The sequence below is a fragment of the Adiantum capillus-veneris genome, chromosome 26 (assembly GCF_014529385.1).
Source record: "Adiantum capillus-veneris isolate H3 chromosome 26, ASM1452938v2, whole genome shotgun sequence".
NCBI classification, from domain to species: Eukaryota; Viridiplantae; Streptophyta; class Polypodiopsida; order Polypodiales; family Pteridaceae; genus Adiantum; species Adiantum capillus-veneris.
This window is the reverse complement of record NC_140956.1, coordinates 29,296,614-29,312,313: the sequence shown is the minus strand read 5'-3', so window position 1 is coordinate 29,312,313 and position 15,700 is coordinate 29,296,614.

Below are 15,700 nucleotides of genomic sequence, written 5' to 3'. Positions count from 1 at the left end.
CTCTTGAGACATCAGTTATATATTTATAGATTATTTTTTGCACAGATGCTGGAAAACAAAGGCATATGAAAATTTTACGAACTATTAGAGTACATGATTTACTAGCCACCAAAACATTTTTAATGAGTTCCGTGTATAACATGAAGTGGAATAGGGCGAAATATATCAGGATTCGGTAGATTGAGAATTCGAAGATTTCTATGATCTGTGGTTTGCGATAATATGACGTATGCAAGCCTTGGTGCGAATGCATCTCTGAAGATAAGAAGAACTTTGATAGAAATTGTTGCACCCTATGCCTTGTGTCCAGTCATGGCGTATGCAAGTGTCAAGGGGAATGTGGATTTGTGAAACCATGTGCCATTGACTGCAGTTCGTTTATGCTTTGTTTGACAAAGTTCCATATTTTTACCGGTACAATGAATGAGAAAAACAATACATATAAGTTGACCTTCGTTGTTATGTGTTGTGGCATCAACAGTACATGTTGCACCATTTGATGCATCGATTGTTAAGTCAATGTTTTCAGTGATCATGCAACGAGCCCCAATTGCGATCGAGTCCACCTCGTTGAACTTAGGGTCTAGGAGCCATTGCTGAAGGACATTTATGTTACCTGCGCTCGTCTTCAGGTCAACTTTTGTAATGTCAATTTGATTGTACAACTTATTCAAGGCAAGGTTGTTGTAGTGTTGGACGTCTGATCTATGAGTGCAAATTAGGGTCTAGGAGCCATTGCTGAAGGACATTTATGTTACCTGCGCTCGTCTTCAGGTCAACCTTTGTAATGTCAATTTGATTGTACAACTTATTCAAGGCAAGGTTGTTGTAGTGTTGGACGTCTGATCTATGAGTGCAAATTATTGTAACATGTGATTCATCTATAATGCATGCTCCCAAGGTACAATTGATCTCATCTATGGTTGGTCTTCTTTCACGAATAATGGTCAAGAATTGGAGGAGTTTAGGGTCCGTTGCATGTTGTACGGAGCATGACATCTTGTAGAAAGTTGCATGCAGCCAGTGCACTGAGCTTGTGATATGGCATGCTTCACAAAGGTCCCGTGCGTGATTACAAACTGGGGGCAATTGTGCAAGGTCACCAAGCAAGAGAATACATGTGTTGTTGAAGGGATCTGTCAATGTACCGCTTCTTACATTGACAATCTGTCTTATGATAAGGTCAAAAGTGGTCCGTGTTAACATAGACAGCTCGTCTATGATTATAATATCTGCTTCTTTTATATCCAAATATTGTTCGTTGGTTTCATAGAGAGAGGATACTGTTGATTTCTTGTTGGTATCTTGAATTGATAATGGACTGTAGATGCAATGCTGCTTAGTCTTGTTGGTACAGCTCCGGTCGATGCAGCAAGTATGACACTCATGTTTCGTGTGACATACTCATATGTCAAATATCTGATAAGATGTGTTTTTCTGCTCCTTGGTGTCCCCGTGATGACATGCAAGCCATTCTTGGCATTCAACAATTTGTTGTATATATTTAACTGTTCCATTGTGAGTTCTGAGTCATTGACAGCAGCGAACTCCTTCAGTATGGCTAGTGACTTTACTTGATGGTGGTCAATGTATGGGTCATTATCTGTTGAAGATGTAATTGTTTCATTTTCTCTTCGCAATGCAATTTTTTGAAGTATCATATGGACAAGTTGATCGATTTGTTCATTGACTAGCATGTTTCTTTGTGTGTACTCTGTAATGTACATCTCCAAGTCCTCGTTGCTTTGGATTAGAACCCTTGCTTGACACTCTACGAAGGAAAAGCCCATTGTATTATCAGCTGATAGAAGCTCTGTCTCTCTTCGAAAGCATACATGATGTAGCAAGATGTTGTAGAAGAAGGCTTCTGTGTGGTGTCCTGGATGGTATAGGTGAACCTGACCAATCTTTTCTGATGTTTAATGACATTGCCATAGTTGTCCAGCAAAGGTGTAGATTGTGTACTTTGCCGACGTTTTTCGACAATGTGGTTTTTGTGGTACTCAAAGAATGTCAAGATTTCAAGGGTGGTTGGTCTAGCACAATACAAATCAATAGGGTGCATCACAACATTGTGTGATTTGGACATGATACATTGTCTGAGTTCTAGAGGCGATGAATCTATGTAGAATACAGCGTCGCTTTTTGTTATGATTGGAATCTGTAAGCAGTTCAATGCAGCTTCTATGGCAGAAATTGGCTTAGTCAAAAGAGCAGCAGCTATCAGTTGCAGTTTAATCTTGTTGAGTCCTTCCAAACCCAATTTCGTGGCTGCTTCTACAGATATGTTCAATGGTCCAATATCTTCAGTCTTCATTGTGTACTTGAGTAGATAATACGACAAAGATGAATTTGTGACATGTTGGATATTCATATGAGCGCCCCAAATTAGAAGAACAGTTGAATGGTACGAAACCACATTTTGATCATCGTGAGTTGGTCGATAGTACATCCACTTCAAGGAATGGGAATCTAGAGATGGACAAGGATTTGGTTGAATGTCGTATGGAAATCCGTACTTGCATTTTCCGTTGTGGTTGTGGACGTGACATGCATCGCAACATACATGCATTTGTTTCTTAAGGACGAGCCCGCGAAGTGTGCTTGCATGTATTTCATCAACAAGTGAAATAGGAATATGAGCAGAAATCTCTGTTGCTGTTTGCTCAATGTCGTTCTCATCCACCCATAGGATGACATGGGCATGAAGGGATCCTTTGTTTTGGATCTTGTACCGTACAAGGTGGTGAAGAATTCGGCACAGGATCTGGTTTCCTTGTAAGATATAGCGATTCATGAACTGTTTTAATCGATTCTGAAAGAGCAATGCACATTCAGTTGGACAATCTTTCCAAGAGAACTCAATGTTGAATGTCCGAGCTATCCTCTCGATTGTACGGATCTCATTTTATTTTGTGGCGGTCACTTCATCAGCTGTGAAAGTAATGAATATGTTTGGCAAACCCCATGCATCAATCATGGTGATCAAATCCTTTAATGAACGTCTATGCCAGGATGGACTGCCAGCAATTGTCGCTGGGAGGTTGAAGCGAAATATGTTCCTTATGGCTTCCTCGTCGTTTGCATTCTTGTGTGCTCTTTTGTACTTGTCGATATCTCTCTGTAGAATGGTGGTTGTTGTACTGTTTGCGATCAAAATTTCCTGTTTCAGCTGGTACATTAGCAGGAGGTATGTCTTGTACAATGTATACAAAGAGAATAGGGTGTGGATTCTCATTCGAATGTAGTCACTGAATCGAATTTGTCCATTGTACTGGCCATGTCCATAAGGAAAGAAGAACGGAAAAATAGCTGACTCTATTGTAATGTCTTTGAAATCTGATATCCGGCTTGGCAAGCCATTGTACATGAAGGAAGCAGCACGATTGAGAAGCATATCTCTGTTACGGAGCTGTATGGAACCAAACTCATGCGTGTCGTAGGTAGTATATGCGTGGTTGTCTTGATGGCTCAGCCAATGTTTCCAAAATTGAGAAGCTGTTTTCATTCTGGGCTTGCTCCATCAAGTCAAAGGGTTGTACCTGTGAATGACGACGGATTATTTCTCCTAGAACCTCTTCAGACAATATGCACAACCCTATTCTTTTGTGTGGTTGTTCAGCCATGCACTTATATCTCTGCAATATGGGATTGTTCTTGATATTGAAAGCCAGGACATCTGAAATGCTTGAGGTGGATAGCTCATGACTTGTAGAGTGTAGTACTCGACCAAAATATTTGTGGGTTATCTAGCAATGACCTCCGCTCTAGTGATCCTCGTGCTATTGCATGTGTAGTTTTTGTCACACTGATTGATACATCTATAATGCTAAGCATTTGTGTGTGTATTTGTCGAGCAGAGAGAATACGCTCTATGTAGTCATGTGCATGAATGGCAATATATCTTTGATAATAATTAGTTGTTTTACAAGAAGTACACGTCGTCCATGAGTATTTGACTTCTGCATGTTCCAAAGCGCTCAACAATAATACTGAAGTGAGTGCAGTACGACTGTCTATTTCATTTGTCTCACGGCCTCGTTTGTCGTTGTACGTGAGGTTTGTCGCCGCGCAAGAAGGACACAATTCTAGATTGTGAGCGAGGATGTCACATTGCATGATCCAATCTTTATATAATGGATTAATTTCAAACCATGACCTAGCATATGGACGGTGAGATGCTTTCAACTTGGCTGCGGTTCGTTTCCTGGCGTCATGATGCTTGGACTGTAACCTTGCAAGGCCTTGAGAACTTCATATTCATACCTACTATGGGAGAAATGAGGACAAATATAGTATGGCATCAATTGTTTAGGTGAAAAGTAAAGATGCAAAAAGTTGGATTTATGATTGCAATATACTACATGTGTTTACTACTCAAAGATTTGTACGTATAATAAATATATATAGATGTTGGTCGACATCGATTGTATACTTATGAAATCAGTATGTAAGTAAAGAAAAATGAAGGAACCAAGCTACAAAATTATAAAACAAGCAAATCGATAAAGTATCAATGAATTGAAATTTAAAATGAAGTGCTTCACTGACGTGAAATGTGGTACAAATGTTTTCGGATTGTCCAAGCTACACGCCGATCTTTGGCTCAAGCTACAGAAAAGGAATGTGAATAGTTAAACATTTCATCCTGCAGTGAAGTGCCATAAATTGAAGATGCTAAGTAAACAGTGCACGGCATGTAGAAGTGCCATAAAAAATTATGGTGGAGAGTTGGCACTGTGGTCTCTCCAAAAGTTATAAGAAACGGAAGCCGTGCCCTGCCCCATAGCGTTTATGTGTTGCGCAAAGCAAACGCGTAGTCATGGGGAGTTAGATGGAAATAACGAACCTTGCAGTGTGGTCCAACTAGAGTAACGCTTGTGGTGGAATCCAAATGTCAACAGTGTTGTGAGTATATGTTCTCTCTGCAGGACACAAAATACGCATTAGCATAATATAGGGCATGCAAGGAAATATAAGATGTCAGATTTCAATCAATGATCATTTGGCATAATCTGGAATCGAGTCAACAGTAATAGACACGGGCATGAATCTCTCTCTCTCTCTCTCACATGGCATCGGTCTGATCTAGTCCTATTGAAATAGAAGATGTCAGATTTGAATCGATGATCAACTCGCAAAATCCTATGTATCCTCTATGTCTGGAAAAGGTCTGTTCTAGTGCTATTGAAATAGAAAATATCAGATTTCAATCGATGGTCATTTGGCATAATCTAGAATCGAGTCAATAGTAACAGACACGGGCATGAATCTCTCTCTCTCTCTCTCTCTCGCTCTCTCGCTCTCTCTCTCTCTCTCTCTCTCATGGCATCGGTCTGTTCTAATCCTACTAAAATAAAAGATTTCACATTTGAATCGATGTTCAATTGGCATATTCCTATCTCTCTCTCTCTCTCTCTCTCTCTCTCTCTCTCTCTCTCTCTCTCTCATGGCACAGGCCTGTTCTAGTGCTACTGAACCATATTAGTAGGTTACATAATGTGAATAGTTGAAAAAGAAGCTTCCCAATGCTTACGATTCAAAGGCAAGGGATTATGATTTATGAAAGTAGGCATGATCAGTTGGCATAATCCTCTCTCTCTCTCTCTTTCTCTATCTCTCTCTCTCTCTCTCTCTCTCTCTCTCTCTCTCTCTCTCTCTCTCTCTCTCTCTCTCTCTCTCTCTCTCTCTCTCTCTCTCTTTATGACATGGCATCTTGCTTGATTATTCTCATCAACTCATGCTGCTCTGCTTTGCTTTTCTTATCACATGGCATGACCACCTTTACCTCAGCCATCAATAGTATTATCGCGCTGTTGTACACCATCATCATCATGATTATCATTGCCAATCCCCGCCTGCACAGAATGCCACGAGCTCATCCCATGTCTTATCCAACCTGCACTCGGCCGCCAACTCCCACCTCTTCTTCACCTCGATATGCATAATCTCTCTCTCTCTCTCTCTCTCTCTCTCTCTCTCTCTCTCTCTCTCTCTCTCTCTCTCTCTCTCTCTCTCTCTCTCTCTCTCTCTCTCTCTCTCATGGAGAACTTGCTTCAACACGATACCATCATCATCATGATTATCATTGCCAATCCCCGCCTGCATAGAATGCCACGATCTCATCCCATGGCGTATCCAAGGTGCACTCGGCCGTCAACTTCCACGTCTTCTTCACCTCGATAGGCATAATCTCTCTCTCTCTCTCTCTCTCTCTCTCTCTCTCTCTCTCTCTCTCTCTCTCTCTCATATGGAGAACTTGCACACCTGAAGCACTGCTGTTGAGGACGTGGCTGCTGCGGACTTGCGAACTGCTTGTCAGCGCTATTCAGCAAAGCTCCGAACTCCTTATGGCGAACCAGCGATTTGCGTCTGAGCAGAATGGACAAAAGCAACGGCGACTAGAGCTTTATTCAATTGCTGGCCGACGTAGAGCTTTTCATGGCAGCGCGCGCAACTTTTTTTTTTTTGGGAGCTTTTTTTAATGAGCTTTTTTTTAATGCCACGTGGTGCCTTGTGCGTTCAGATACTGGAAAGAGCACCTTTGGCTCACCAAGTAATTATTGTGTCGATAAACAATGTAGTCACTAAAGTCTTTAATTGTTTGAATGTGTGGCATGGAGGTTTTTTTTTTTTTTTTTTGGGGGGGGGGGGGGGGCCTCGTTTATAAGTGACACGGGTAGAGACCAGAGATTGACGGCTTGGGTCTGCGGGGCCATTGATCCATTTGAATGGAAAAAAAAAATTACCGCTACATGCGTCGCCTCACGCCCTTGATCCCACAACCTCCCACTCCACAGGCTGGTGCCCTATCCACCTGCACTAGTGTGCGTCGTTGCACATATGGCGAGGCCGCGTGTATATAATCTTGCCCCTCCTCCCCCCGGCTGCGTCGATGTGACGGGCCACATCACGTACCCGGTCGATAAGTCGCCCCTGCCATCAATCCCTTCACTCCCACCCCCTGTCACTTATAAGAGAGAGAGAGAGAGAGAGAGAGAGAGAGAGAGAGAGAGAGAGAGAGAGAGAGAGAGAGAGAGAGAGAATTATCATCCACGGAGGTCAGATATGACCTATGGGACCAAAAGCAAACATTCCAAAGGGTGCGTTTTTGTGGCAAATCGCACTAATACATATCAGTTAAGGACTGAGGGTCCATTGGGAAGATGGAAAAGAAAAAAGAGGGAAGACAAAAACCTAGGGGGGGGTCATCTGTGGGGGGAGCCGGAGAGGGAGGCAGAGAGAGAGAGAGAGAGAGAGAGAGAGAGAGAGAGAGAGAGAGAGAGAGAGAGAGAGAGAGAAATGAAATGAAATTTTATATTAAACGTTTCAAAAGGCCAAAATGACCTATGATACCAAACTAATACAATCTTGGTGGATCTAATTTAATGTTTGGGTACATAATAAAATGAAGTAAAGTGAAAAACTAAAATCATCATTATCATCAATGCCCGAGGATGCCCAACATGGCTGATGTTCGAATAAGTATTGCATCGGACGTTGAAGAACATCGTTAATGTCCACCTCTATAAATAGTCGTACTGGACGTCTCCCATGTCGTGCTAGAACAGTCCCGATCCTTTGATGTAGCCTCCATCGATGTTGTGGTCGCCCTCATGGACGTGGGTGTCTAGCTCTCCCGAGATCAATGGATCTGTCAACTAATATATCTCTTGTACAGATGGTCTCTGAAGTCTGTTGTGAAGCTTGCTCATTTGACTGTCGAGTCCTACTTTGAAGAATTCAGTGATTTCCCTCTATGAATGTCTCCCACTGCCTGATCTCCTCAAGAGAGTCTCCCTGTGTTTATGCAACTCTAGCAGAAACCATGTCACAAACTGCTGACATGTCAAGCCACTAAAGACGTGAGCCGACTTGCAAATCCTGGCTGAGAGGCCTAAGCCCTAGAAGCAACACAAGAAGTTTTACCAACTTGCAAAGTCTTCCGGAGTGTCCTATTTTTAAAGAGGAGTTACCACCAACTTATGGGACCTCGTCCGATGGGGCCCAAGTTACATAAAGGCATTAAGATAAAGCAGGACCACACACAAACACTCAATCTCTTGGAAAATTGTTAATTACGTACTAGATGTACGGATGCCTGCAATTTGTGTTTCTGATGTGGCAGATTGTACGGAATTTTGCGTTTTTCATTGGCTGCTGACGTGCCACCTGTATGGAATTTTGTAATTTGGGTTGGTTGGTCTCAAGGCCAGCTTTTGGGCAGATGCTTCTAGAGCTTGAAGCTTTTTATGTAACTGATTTTGAGGGCCCAAGGGCCTTTATATATGTGGCATGGGCTCTTACTCTAGCATTCTACTCGGTGGGAGAAGCAGAGCAGAGCCGCAGGGATTGTACCTTGTTGAAACAATATAACAAAATACCGTAAGGGGCGCCAAGGTTTAGGGCCAGTGCTCTCTCGGGGTGGATCTGTGCCACTCCTCATTTCGTGTATCTATTTCTTTCAATTCAATTGTTATTTGAAGTGCTTAAAGTTGTTTAGCTTGTTCTTTTCCGTTTGCACGTGGTGCCGGTCTCGTTACGGTGGTATCAAAGCTTTAGGCATGTGCTTTTCTGAAAGCATACCAATCCTACCAAAGAGCAGGTAGAGCATGTTGGCACTTTCAAAGTTTGCGCGAAATCTTACTAAAGAATCTTTGTGTCGCGATCCTTGACTTATTAGCCACTCCCACCCTTAGTCCATCGCGCATCGGGTGCGCTCCCATCTTCATCACTCTGTCTTACGGGCCATAAGCCATAAAGAATCCAAGACCACATGGCGTTCATGGATTCAACAGAGTACCTGCAGTTTCTCCTCGACGAGCTTCGCGATATTCTTTTGTGGTATCCTCAACAAAATTTTCCAATGTTGCAAAGTTTTCAACAATTTTTGAATTACATGTTACCTCTTCTGATTCCCCAGGTGGTACCTCCTCCTCTGGCATGAGAAAGTACGAGAGCTTCCAACCGGCAACCTTCCCAACCATCTGTTCCGATTGGGGAGTCTTTAGGAATATTGTGCAGCCATCTACCTTGATCCAATGCAACCGTCTTTGCCACCACCATTGTCTCCACCTCCCACATCACTAGTGTCACCAGGCTACAATGGTTGGAGCTCGTGTGGATACCCTTATTACCTACACCCGGGATACACGCCTAGCCAACCAAAATATTTTAAGGATGGTGGCTCAACAATCAAAATTTTCACCTTTTTTGGGGTGAACGATTGGAAGAAATCATTGAACTTCCTACAACAATTCGACAACATCTATGCTTTGGGAAATTATATAGAAGAATCCAAGATTTCTCGAGTAGTGGAATTTCTTAAAGATAATACTACGTAGCAGTGGAGTTCATTGGCAGACACAACCACATGCTCCAAGGACCTGGCAAACTTTCAAGACAATATTTGCATGCAGTTATATGACTTCTCTCTTTGAAGTCCGAATCTTGTCAAAACAAGGCAACTTGAAGATGCTTGCCACAGAGACCATGGCCGACTATAACCAAAGGTTTCTCGATCTCTACCTCCCGATGTCCTCCTTTGAGTCCATTCCCTTGGAGGACCAGTGTGAGAGATACACCATTGGACTACCATCACCAGTGTAGGAATATTGTCTATCCAAGCAAGTCTCGACCATACAAGAGCTTATGGACCATGCCGTGGTCGGCTACAAACTAATGAAGGGAAAGCTGGAGTTTACCACAAAAGAAACTTCGACCACTAATCAGAACTCTTAGCAACAACGAAAAAATTCTTGAGAGTCTCGTGGAACCCAATCTCAAAGGCCTCGTCTAACACAACGTCAACGAGAAACCCTTTTACATGAGGGCTGATGCTTCGAATGTTTTCAAATAGGGCATAAATTCACTACATGTCCTTAACAAGCCTCGACCTCTTTAGAGAAACCTTTTGCTCCCGCAACTTAAAGATCCCTAGGGCCACCTCTAGCTAAGAGATCTAGACCCGCTATTGGAGTAGTATCTGATATCTATGACATATGCCTTGAGAGTACAATGAATTGTGTCGAGCATATGGCAAAGTCAATGGCTTGAAATCCCTAATATTCTTCGACCCAAGAGCTACCAAAAACTTTATCCATCCAAAATTCTTGAAGCAGATGGACTTTGATTATGATCCACAAGGTGGCGAAATTGAAACCGAGTTAGCCGACCAAAAGGTGGTACCTCTCATTGGTGCTCTTCCCAAGGATATCACGAAAAAGCATGTGTGTTGCATTATGATGTGCCACCCGTTACAGATCAACGCGGTCTGGGTGTGATGATTAATTTTTCTACGTCGGAATATCAAGAGCTCGGATCTAGAATGAGAATATTCTTCTTATTGGATGATATTTTTCCAGGAAGCCGACGACCCAGAATATCAAGAGCTTCAATTTGGACGAGAAAATTGATTGTCCCTCAGAATGTCCCTTGGAATGACCCTCAAATTTTTTTGAGCTAACTTGAGTTGTTTTGCAAATCTGTTGTAATCGCAGACGATTACTTTCTTTTAAGAAGGGGGGATGTTACAAACTTCTAACGTGTCAAGTCACTGAAGACTTGACCCGACTTGTCGATCCCAGCCGAGGGGCTTAAACCCTAGAAGCGGCACAAGCCATTGAAGACCTGGGCCGACTTGCAAATCCCGACCGAGGGGCCTAAACCCTAGAAGCCGCACAAGAAGTTTTACCAACTTGCAAAGTCTTGTCGAGTGGCCTATTTCTAAAGAGGAGTTCCCACCAACTTATGAGACCTTGTTTGATGGGGCCCAAATGAAAAAGGCATTAAGATAAAGCAGGACTAGACACAAACAGTCAATCTCTTGTGAAATTGCTGATGATGTGGCTAGTGTACAGACGCCCGCGATCTGCGCTATTGATGTGGAAGGTTGTATGAAATCCCAAGTTTTGTGTTGGCTGCTAACATGGCACTTGTAGGGATTTTCGTAATTTGTGCTGGCTGGTGTCAATGCCAGCTTTTGGGCTAGATTCTTTTAGAGCTTGAAGCTTTTCATGTAACTGCTTTTGAAGGACCAAGGGCCTTTAAGGAGAGTAGAGCTGCAAGGATTGTACCTTGTTGAAGCAATATAAAGAAATACCGAAAGGGGCGCCAAGGTTTGGGGCCAGTGCTCTCTCGAGGTGGAGCTCCACCACTCCTTGTCTCGTGTGTCGTCTATCTCTTTCAGTTTAGTTGTTATTTGAAGTGATGAAAGTTGTTCAGTTTGTTTTTTTCTGTTGGCTTGTGGTGCCGGTCTTGTTACAAACAACCCAAGGCATCTTTGATCATTATATCTCATGACTCTAGCCAACGGTTCAAAATACTCTTTGAACGGACAATGAAAGCGGCCTTGTATCTCATAGTATACCGGACAATGACAAATGTGATGTAACTCGATCTCTAGCTCTATATGACACAACTGAAAAATCCTGGCCTCTGTTGGTACTCTCCTAAATCTACCAAGGGGAAAAATAGCACAAGGCAGGGAATAATGTTCCCAGCCTGCAGGAGCACAAACGGCCATGGAACTGAGCAAAAGTCCGGAGCTAGACATGGCTAGACATGACCCGACATAAGAGAACAACCTCAGACTGGCCGGGCACATCCACAAAACAACCCTCACTCCCTAATCTGCTCCTGGGAGATACCGGAGCCCCGAGGGATTCACCATGGAAAACTTACCACACCACGTAAGTGCAGGGGATATTTTTTTTTTCCAAGTTACATAAGCGTATAAGTTAGGGGCAGGTCCCCAATAATTTATCACCCAAGCTTAAAAATAAAGGAGGGGGGTATCATATTGTGGGGGTGGGGGGTGGGGGGGGGGGGGGGGGGGGGGGGGGGGGGGGGGTGCACTTTTTAGGGGAATGTTTTTATCAGGTCACACATCAAATCTTGCATCAAACCGGTCATAGAGATAAGGGATGATTTGGAGCAGGTGAAGGGTTGATTTACACCAACTTTGGATGGGTCAAAATTGGATGAGTAGCCTGAGTACAGACTAATCGGGCACATAATTTGGAAATCGGACTAAGACACATTGAGGGTACATCTAGCTATCAACATAAGTGTTTCATTAGTACATTGCCAGTCACTATGCTACTACACACTCTAGTTTTACTCAGTTAGATCATGTGAGACCTAAGTTTTATATGTAAGATAGGGGTATAATAATTTTCTTCATTGATTGTCGTATAAGCGTAGAAGGGGGGTCATATTCCCTAATATGAGTCATATATAGGGGTTTTATCAAAGTTGTATGCTCGCAGGTGGCGTCCCGTTTTGTATATAGAGTGAATCCCCCAGGACCGGAGCTACCACCCACTCTCAAATCATGGACGATAAATGGATCCAAGGAGCTGGATGAGCAATCTGCAATTGTAAAGAGAGGGTTTAGTGGAGGAGGATATCTGCAAAAGAACTCCAAGGTTGAATAGTACCTGGCTAGTATACCATCTAACCGCTACTCCCGAAAGATGTCGAGGAAGTATAATGTTGTCTGCTGAAAGTAAATCTAGCTCTATGAAGAATCTCCTCAAGCCAACCGACTCAAAAGTCGCACCACCAGCATGTGCACAAGGTACTGCTGCTGATCGCTCCAAGAGTATGTATCAAAATTGAGGGTAAAAAGCATAAAAAAGAATGGTATCCGGATTATTTTCCAAATTTAAAGTACTCCACCCTCGAGGAAAGAGTAAAAAATATGCACCTCCGGTCATATACCACATGCTAGAAACTCCAAGCTATTATGGAAGTCTAAGGAAGGGAACAATCCGAGGCTGTTATGGAACTATATGTTCAATGATGAGGAACCAAAGAACTGCACCAACCACCATATAGAATGATGATCTGCAAACTATATATGAAGAAACTTCATCGGAACTGAGAGTGAAACTGTAACTGATCTGTCTAGAATACTACTCGAGAGAATATCACCCCACTCTCAGAGTGAATCATGAAACAGAATGGAAACATGCATCAATATTGAGACTGCAGCTAACACGGAAAGATCAAAAGAAGATCCTGCTCCCAAGCTCTGCAAGAGAAGAACAGGGTGCTGTAGAAAGCAACCAAATAGACTGTCAATCCTATCTGCTGCACATGGAACCACAAGAACTGAAAGGAAGTAGTCCGTGAAAACCGACTCCCAAGCTGGCTCCATATCCCCCTCTGAAGGAAGAACACTCAAACCATGGATAACTGTCATAACTCTCCAACAGTCTCTACGTGTGTAGCTGGATCACCAAGGATAGGTGAATTCAAAAGGGAAAAATGATATTAATGATATACCTGTGGAACCTGGAACCAAATGTGTGAGAAGCAAGAAGATTGTCTCCCCTCTTTGAAGAATACCATGGCTAAGAGTAACTGGTTTCTAGTCGAAGAAGGAACACTATCCACCTGTACAAAAGAGAACATGCCGGTCTAAGGATAAGGGAAGTAGGTGTGTCTTGTATGGTACAGTCTCCTGGGATCAATCTGGAAGACGAGGCATATGAACTACTGCTCGAGTGCACTGTGAAGAGCAACTGTCACACCACAAATCTGAAAGATGGGTCAACCATTGAAATGGCTAGGGAAAACATCCGCCAAGATAATAATTGCACTGTGGGCTCAAGCACACCATCCAAAACCGCAAGAAATGGGCAAGGGAAACTTGGGACTGAAAGACACCATGCGTGGTACTTTACTGAATGGAGCACCGGTAGTCGACTAAAGAAAATAACCTGGAAGCCCCCTCTAAAAGAGAAGTATCTTGAAAAATACTCTCTGAGGTAGCAAGTCACTCAACCCATGTCGGAATAGAGCAAACACTGACATTGAAAGCTCAAGAGCTAAAGTTGCCCAAAGATAGGAAGTCCCCCTCCCACTCAATCCTGGGAAAGGACCATGAATACCACCAGAAAGATATATGAGACAATGTGGAGTAAAAAACTACTTCCTCTTTAACTGCATAGCAAGACATGAATCTCATGAAACTCGAGACTCAAAGAGAATCACACCACCGGTAAACTCGGACTGCGAAGAATAGGAAGAACTAAAAGGTCATCACCTCAAAGATCATGTTTGCCAGAGAATCCGTCGGGGTCAAAAAAGACCTAGCTACTCAAGCAAACTCCCTGAGATCAAACTAAATGTCAGCCATATCTCTGAATCTGCCAAGATCAAATTGGTCGGTACAACATATAGATTCGGAATACCACATATACTCCTACCGTTGTAACTTGCTTCCTTAAAATCTTTATCAGAAAACTATCCTTTGTATTTGTGCTGAAAAGAACATACCCACAACTAAACTCTGCAATCAATATCCAATACACAACATAACTCCAATACTCAAACGGAGAGTAAAGGAACCGGCTTGGGGAGCTAGCCCGTGAAGGAAACTGGGGCTGATTTGTAACATGCCAGAAAACTGGGCACAAAATTGCAAGGGAAGAACCTGCTATACTAGCCAGTCGTGGCCAAATCTGCACACCTTAAGAAGGGTTGCCCCCAAGGTTGGAGCTCTGTCAGAAGAGGGGCATCATGTGCCAATAGAAAACAACAGACAAAACAACTTTAAGCACTTGAAATAACAACTGAACCGAAAAAGATGCACGACACGAGAAGGGGAGTGGCAAAGTTCCACCCCAAGAGAGCACTGGTCCCAAATGTTGGCGCCCTTTTCTGTATTTCTTTATTAAATCGCAAAGTACAACAGTCGGGGAGCACCTTCTTTAGCAATCTGCGGGCTGAAGAGTGCCAGAGAGGGTCCCCAAGGCTCATATCTAAAGGCCCAAAGCCTAAAAGCATTAAATATGAAAAGCTGACCCCAAAAAAACACTTTCCTAAAATTTTGGGATTTTCCTAAAAATCCATCTCGAATTTTGGAATGTTTGTATAGATGCCACATCATCATATTTTTTTGTGCAAAGTCTTCTCAGTGTGTTTTGTTTTATTTTTAATGCCTTTATGTCACTTGGGCCCCATCGGACGGGGTCTTGAAGTTGGTGGGAACTCTTCTTTAAAAAATAGGCCACTCATCAAGACTTTTTAAGTTTGTAAAACTTCTTCTTCTTCTTCTTCTTCTACTTCTTCTTAGGGTTTTGGCCCCTTGACCGGGACCTGAAGGTTGGCTGTGTTCTCAGTGGCTTGACACGTCAGTAGTTTGTGACAAGCTCTCCAAAAAGATGTATTGGAAGAGGCATCCAAATGTTGCTGATTGCGAGAGTAGGAGCTAGATGTCCCCACTAACTACCGACACTACGTGCAAACCTGTCATCCAAAGGATCTTGACAAGTCTGCTGTCGATCATCCAGAAAAACTACCCATAAAGGGTTGTAAACCTGTCCCAAAACTGGTGTAGACTAACTGACAAGGATCGTAAACTGTTCCACAGCTGATATTGACAAGCTCACAAGAGGGCAAGGAAGTGACCAAATCTGTAGGGCCACACTACCACTGGGGAGAGAAAACATGGAGAAGGAAGGGTCCATACTTCAACATAACCTCCTCTTACTGTTTTCATTGTTGGCTAAGGGTATGGCACCATATGATCCACCTTTAAACCTCATCCAAGGAAGTCAGATGATCAAATAAGAAGTGGTTTGGAGGTAGAAGTATCCCCCTCTTCCTGTCAAAGACAACTCCAACACACGCACTAAAACATGAACCTGAACTGTTGCATACCGGATAAACAAGAGTCTACTGAAGCCGG